This window comes from Lutzomyia longipalpis, chromosome 4 (genome assembly GCF_024334085.1).
Source record: "Lutzomyia longipalpis isolate SR_M1_2022 chromosome 4, ASM2433408v1".
In the NCBI taxonomy this organism is placed as follows: domain Eukaryota; kingdom Metazoa; phylum Arthropoda; class Insecta; order Diptera; family Psychodidae; genus Lutzomyia; species Lutzomyia longipalpis.
In genome coordinates, this window is record NC_074710.1 from 20720066 (window position 1) to 20726065 (window position 6000).

A 6000-nucleotide genomic window follows, 5' to 3' on the forward strand; every position below is an offset into this window, starting at 1 on the left:
TTTCATGAAACAAACTCCTCTACATGTAAGAAAAATTCAATAATACGGAGGAGATTTTGTGGGTGTATTTGTTAGGGTTAACTTGGTGTGAGTGAAAATGCTTCATGTGCGGATGTTTCACAATTTGCCGCGCCTTTTTTTGAAACTTTCTCAACAACCCCTCTTAAAACATTGCAAGAACACGGCATTTTATATTGGAGTTTTCGTGAGAAAAACACCCTCCACGCTTCGATGATCACCCACTTTTGCACCCCGTGTACACCTGCCTTTGAGACCCCGTGTAGGGGTACACCATTGAGCCCAGATTCGCGCTGCAGCCGCTTTTTCAGGGGACACGCCAAATTGGTTTTCACTGTTGCGACTAAAAAAAATTCCCTCCACACGTTGCTGGCCATAAATTAGGATCTTTCTGAGGGCGGGATGGAACAAGGAAGACAAGACAAGGATGCCTCTATTTGTCTTGGCTAATTTACGAGGAAATCTCATTGAAAAATCATGTTAGAATAAGAGTTAGAAAGCTAATAGATAAGAAAACGTTTAAGACTACAGAAAAGCTTTTGAAAATTGGTCTTATCTGGATGAATTTGAGGAAAATCTTTAAGTTTTTCGGGGTATTTTATTAAAATCTTTAATTAGTTTTTCACGATAGTTCTTTAAACAAATTAGACGAAAATGAGGTTAAACAAAATGGCGTCATTTTAAGGATTACCGCGTCCTATGATATAATTTGAATTTTCTCCTTTATTTCGCCAAGAAATTACCAAAAAAGTAAAGAAAAATCAAAAACAAACTCTAATCTCGTATCTAAATCAATCCCAGAATACTTCCTTGTTCACACAACTCTGTATAGCTCGTGATTTCCAGGTCATTTTGTATGTTTTAATCTCTTATTTACATTCCCAGATGTGACACAAAGATCACACAAAAAGGGATCTTCACCGTAGACTCGTGCTGTTTTCTTCCTCCTGCGCTCCGTTGGGTGACTTAATTGCTTATTGGATTCTCGGGTGTCATTTGCAAAAGAGGGCAGGCAAGACGCCAGGTGCGTCCATTGGACCGAGACGCTCTCCGCCACTGCCTGTGAACAATTTGGAACTTATTGAGCCTCTTAATGGCTTTTGGACGTTGAACCTGTAAGAAAAAATCCCGCCGAAAACAACTTTCCAAAAAAAACCGTCGAGGAAAATGAGGGATTTTCCCAGAGAAAAACTCCTACTTACGGTGAAAAATATGAGCCAATCGATGTAATGGAAGACGCTACTCTGGGCTCTTATTTTTACGGGTTCAATGAAAATAATTTACAGACATGTTCGAAATTGTTTGCATTTATTTTAATACTTTTTTTTTTTAAATCAATTTAAATTAAAAGTTAGGTTAGGTTTAGAGAGTTAGTTTGGGTGACGTTAGGGTTAAATAAAGGACAGATTAGTAGATTATGGGTTAATTTAAACTTTGATTTGGATACAGTTAGGCTAGGATAGGTTAGAATCAGGCCAATATTCGTGTTAAGTTTGAAAATGACCGTCAAACGTTAGACAAAATCATAATACGTTAAAGAAGAAACTTAAACATTTAAATAAATGTCACACGTTACAAATGGAATGTCAAACATTACCAAACAACATCGTTGATCATTTAATGAAATGTCATATGTTTGAAAAAAATGACAGCAATTTTAAGATAAACGTCAAACGTTAAAAATGAAATGTTAAATATTCTAAAATAAAGGTCAAATGTTCAAATAAACATAGTATGTTGTAAGAACATCAAACGTTTAAATTAAAGTCAAACGTTAGAAATATAAAACGTCAGAATTGCACAAATATATTGTCAAAATCTGCCAATTATAAGAAGCGCTAAACAGTGATTTACATCTTATTCTCTTCTTAATTCATTTTTTGGTTTCTTTTTATTGTTAAAAAAGCAATATTTTCTTAAAGCACTCATTTGAATTAAATTTTATATATTCTTCTTCTTCCCCTTCTATTCATTCGTTAAAACTTTATTTTCTAACGTTTTACATTTTTCTTTTTAATGTAAAACGTTAGCTCAAACATTTGATATTTCTCTTTTAATTTTAACATTTTGCATTTATTATTGACTTTTGCAAATTTTTGACGTTAATTTTTAAATTTTTATATAAGGTTTGACATTCCTTTTTAAACGTATGACGTTTATACAAACGTATAATGATTGTTCTAGGAAAAAGGAGAAAAACAAATAAAATTTCCAGCTTTCCTTCCTTTCAGATCTTCAATTGCGGAACATTTTTATTTCTCACTGTATGCAGAAAATTGTGAATAAATTTTGTGATGAATTTTTTTGAGCTTCGCTGTGATTTAAATTAAATTGCACATTTGGCAAATGAAGGAGCTCACGAGCGACAGAAATGTGATTCCTTCTCGTCCGCAAGTTGGCACATTTTGTGCTCGCGTGGATCAATTCCCAAACTTCCTAATAGGTAATTTTTCTCCTCAATGAACTCCCTGCCTCAATGACCACATGATGGTTGCAATAAAATGCTGTGGTGTATACACCATACAAATACACACTGAACACAGAAAAAAATCACCACACAGCGGAATTTTCCGTGAGTTTTCATTTTCAAGAGCACTACAAATGGAGAGAAGCTTCTTGCAGGATTTTGTGCAGACTTGAGAAAAAAAAAAGAATTTGAATGGCAAATTCTGCATTCAACGTCAATTTGAAAGTAATATCAACATGTAAATGAAGGATGGGGACAGGAAAGATTTATCACAACGAGTAATCAATTTATTTTCATGCTAAAATGTTGCTTAATTTGTAATTCAACATAAAATTGAATTAAAGCTGATAGAAAATAAATTCGTGGTTATCAAAGTTTCAGTTTAAATTTAAAAGCAAAACTTTTAGGATTGATTCTGTGAAAAATCTTTTATTTTTTCACTCAATTTGAGAAGTTGTTAAGAGTTTTTGACTGTTTATGTTTTTAGGATCGTTCAATTGATGAGAAATAGAAGGAAAATAGAAGATTTTCTGTACCAGAAATTATTCTGAAAAGTTTTTTTCTTAAGATTTATAGATTTTTTGGTCATTTTAACAGTATTTTAGAAAAATAGGGGCTGTCAAAATCTTATAAAATTCTGTACAGAATCCCAAAGAATCTTAGAATTTTGAAAGAAAGGAAAAGAAGAAGAAGAAAAATAATTTTTATAGAATTGAGCATTTTTTATACATATATGTAGTTTGACATTTAAAAAATTTAAAAGTCAATCAGGTGACGAATTTTTTCAATTTAAAACAAACGTTAGAAATCAAACATCTTCAAAAATTCATACGAAAGAAAAAAATCTTAGAAAATAGAATAATTACCAGGCATTTAAGAGCAACGTCAAAAGTTAGAAATGTCAAACGTTAGAATTACATAAGTAGAGTCAAAAGATTGCTTTTCTTGTTTTGTTCATAACTTTATTTAACATAATACACTAATACGTATTACAAATGTCTTTTTTTTCAATAGAAAAACAAAACTTTGTTTTTTTTTTTGACAATAAAATAATTTTAAAATTTATAACATAACTGACATAAAATCAATTTCATAGAAAATTATTGATAATTTTCATTCTTTTTTTTTATTTTCAAGGAACGCTTTAGAGATGATTAGCATATAACTATAATAATGGCAAAACACGTGGGGGAGCTATGAGAAATTCAAATGAATAATAACGACTAAATCGCCTCTTCAGCATTTTTTCCCCATGAGCTCCTCTCGAACGAGATTTCCCCCAATTTGCTGCCATGCCAAACACAAGAAAATTCCACCCCCATGAGGCCCATCTTATGAGTGTCATTTGCAACCCCACAAAGGACGCCTGATTGTCAAATTCGCGATAATTTTCCTCCATTTATTCGTCCATCTCAGCACTTTTGGTGCGTCGGGCGGGTGAGCGAAAGGGGCGACATTTTGGGTTGAATGTTTCTTGGCGATAATGATGCGTCTTCGAAAGGGAGGGAGACACCATTTTTCGTACCTCTCTCTTCAGTGGGAATTTTCCAAAATGAAGGGGTTGGGGAGGCCAGAAAAAAGAACGAAGAAGAACACGATATTGCCAATGCGAAGGGTTCCTCCATTCCATACACGGTGCGCATATTGAAGCCATTGCACACAGTTGTTCCGTCATTATTCTCGTCGCTCGATTCAAATTAACCGGAAATAGTGTCAAATTCATCATATCATTTCTCCCTGGAGAGATGCTCCGCTCTTTTTTCTGCCTCAATTGCCATCCTTCATCATCATTATCGCGGAGGGAACTCTTCTGCACCCGATCGGGTGTCACATGAAAAAGGAATAAAGAAAAAAAAAAGAATTGGATACTCTCTTCGGTGGAATGCAAATTGTGTGGTGATATTTAAATGGTTTCTCGCCACACAAAATTTGCATTTAGTCGAATTCAATTAAGGGAGCATGCATAAAGTGAACCATTTAGCAGGTCAGGATGATTCACAAATCGATTGAGGGCTCACCAAAATTGAGGGGGAAGCTAATTATTGCACACAGATGTTATTTTTCTCGATATTTTAATTGATAAATGTGTAAAAATACAGATATTTAACGATATTTATTTAAATTCAAACGTTAGGAAAACGGGAAAACGTCAAAAGATTGATAAACAGAAACATCGAATAATAGGGAAACATTAAGCGTTAGAAAACAAATGTCAAAAGTTAGAAAAAAACATCAAGAGAAACATCAAACGTTAGAAAAGAAATTTAAACCGTTAGTATTAAGCGTATACTACGCTTTAAAAGGAATGTCGAACGTTAGGAAAGCAGCGTAAAATCTATGAAAAATTAACCCTTTGGAGGATCAAGGTTTCTAACCTAAAACTTTGACTTTAATTTTCTCTTAAAAGATTTTTTTCTACGAACTTGAGCTAATTGAATTTCTCTACACTAGATGTAGAATTTATCATGAATTGTTAAATCAGATTGTAATTTTGATTCGATTTAAAAATGTCCAATTGAGCACTGTGGCCAGCAAAATCCTCCAAGGGTTAAAAAAAGAATATCAAACTTAATAAAGAAGACATTTAATGTTAGGAAAGATGTCTCAAGTATTAAACGTTTAAATGAACGTCAAATGATAAAAAAATCAAATTTTTAAAAAATCATGTCAAAAATTAGAATAAATCGTTAAACGTTTAAACGTACGTCAAAAGTTAGAAAAGAAACGTTAGATTTAAAAAAATAGTCTTTAAACATTAAAAATTACCATCAAACGTTAGAAAAGAAATGTCGAACGCTTATAAAAAGTTCTATGGAATTCTGCGAAAAATTCTATAGAGTCGGTCAGCGACGAAGAAATTCTTAAAATCTTTAAAATTTGTAGTGAAATTTCAACGGTTTCCGAGATTTCTTAGCCGCTGAATAGGACCCATTATCAAGGTTTAAAAGTTAATAGAGAATTCAATTACTTTTTCTTAGCAAATTATAAAAATGCGAAGGGTATTTTAACCCTTTAAGGTCCCAAAAGTTTGTTTTTGAAAATGTTTCATTTTGTAAAGTTTTTTTTAAATATTGAGTCCGAATGAGTATAAAATTGTGTCTTTACAACCCCTGATCATTTTATGACCACAAAAGAATATTCTCAAGGACTCACAGGATAAAGACGGACTAAAAATCATAAATATTTGAGTTGGGATTTTTTGCTAAAAATGTCTTATTTGAGCTCAAAGGAACCCATAAAAATTATTTTTCGTTTAATCAGCTCGCTAGATTGATCGCGGACTTTAAAGGGTTAAATATCTTGCTGAAAATTTAAATTCTAACCCATCTAGACGATTGATTCTTAACCAAATGATTATTAATCACAAACATCCCTTTCTTTCGAAATCGAAAGATTTGTATTAAAGAAATATGTTAAAAATCTCAAAGATTCTTTTTAGTTTTATTGTTTAAAATTCTTCCTTTAGGGGCCTTCTCATCCCTGACACCTTCTCTGGCAAATAGAAGCCAAACACT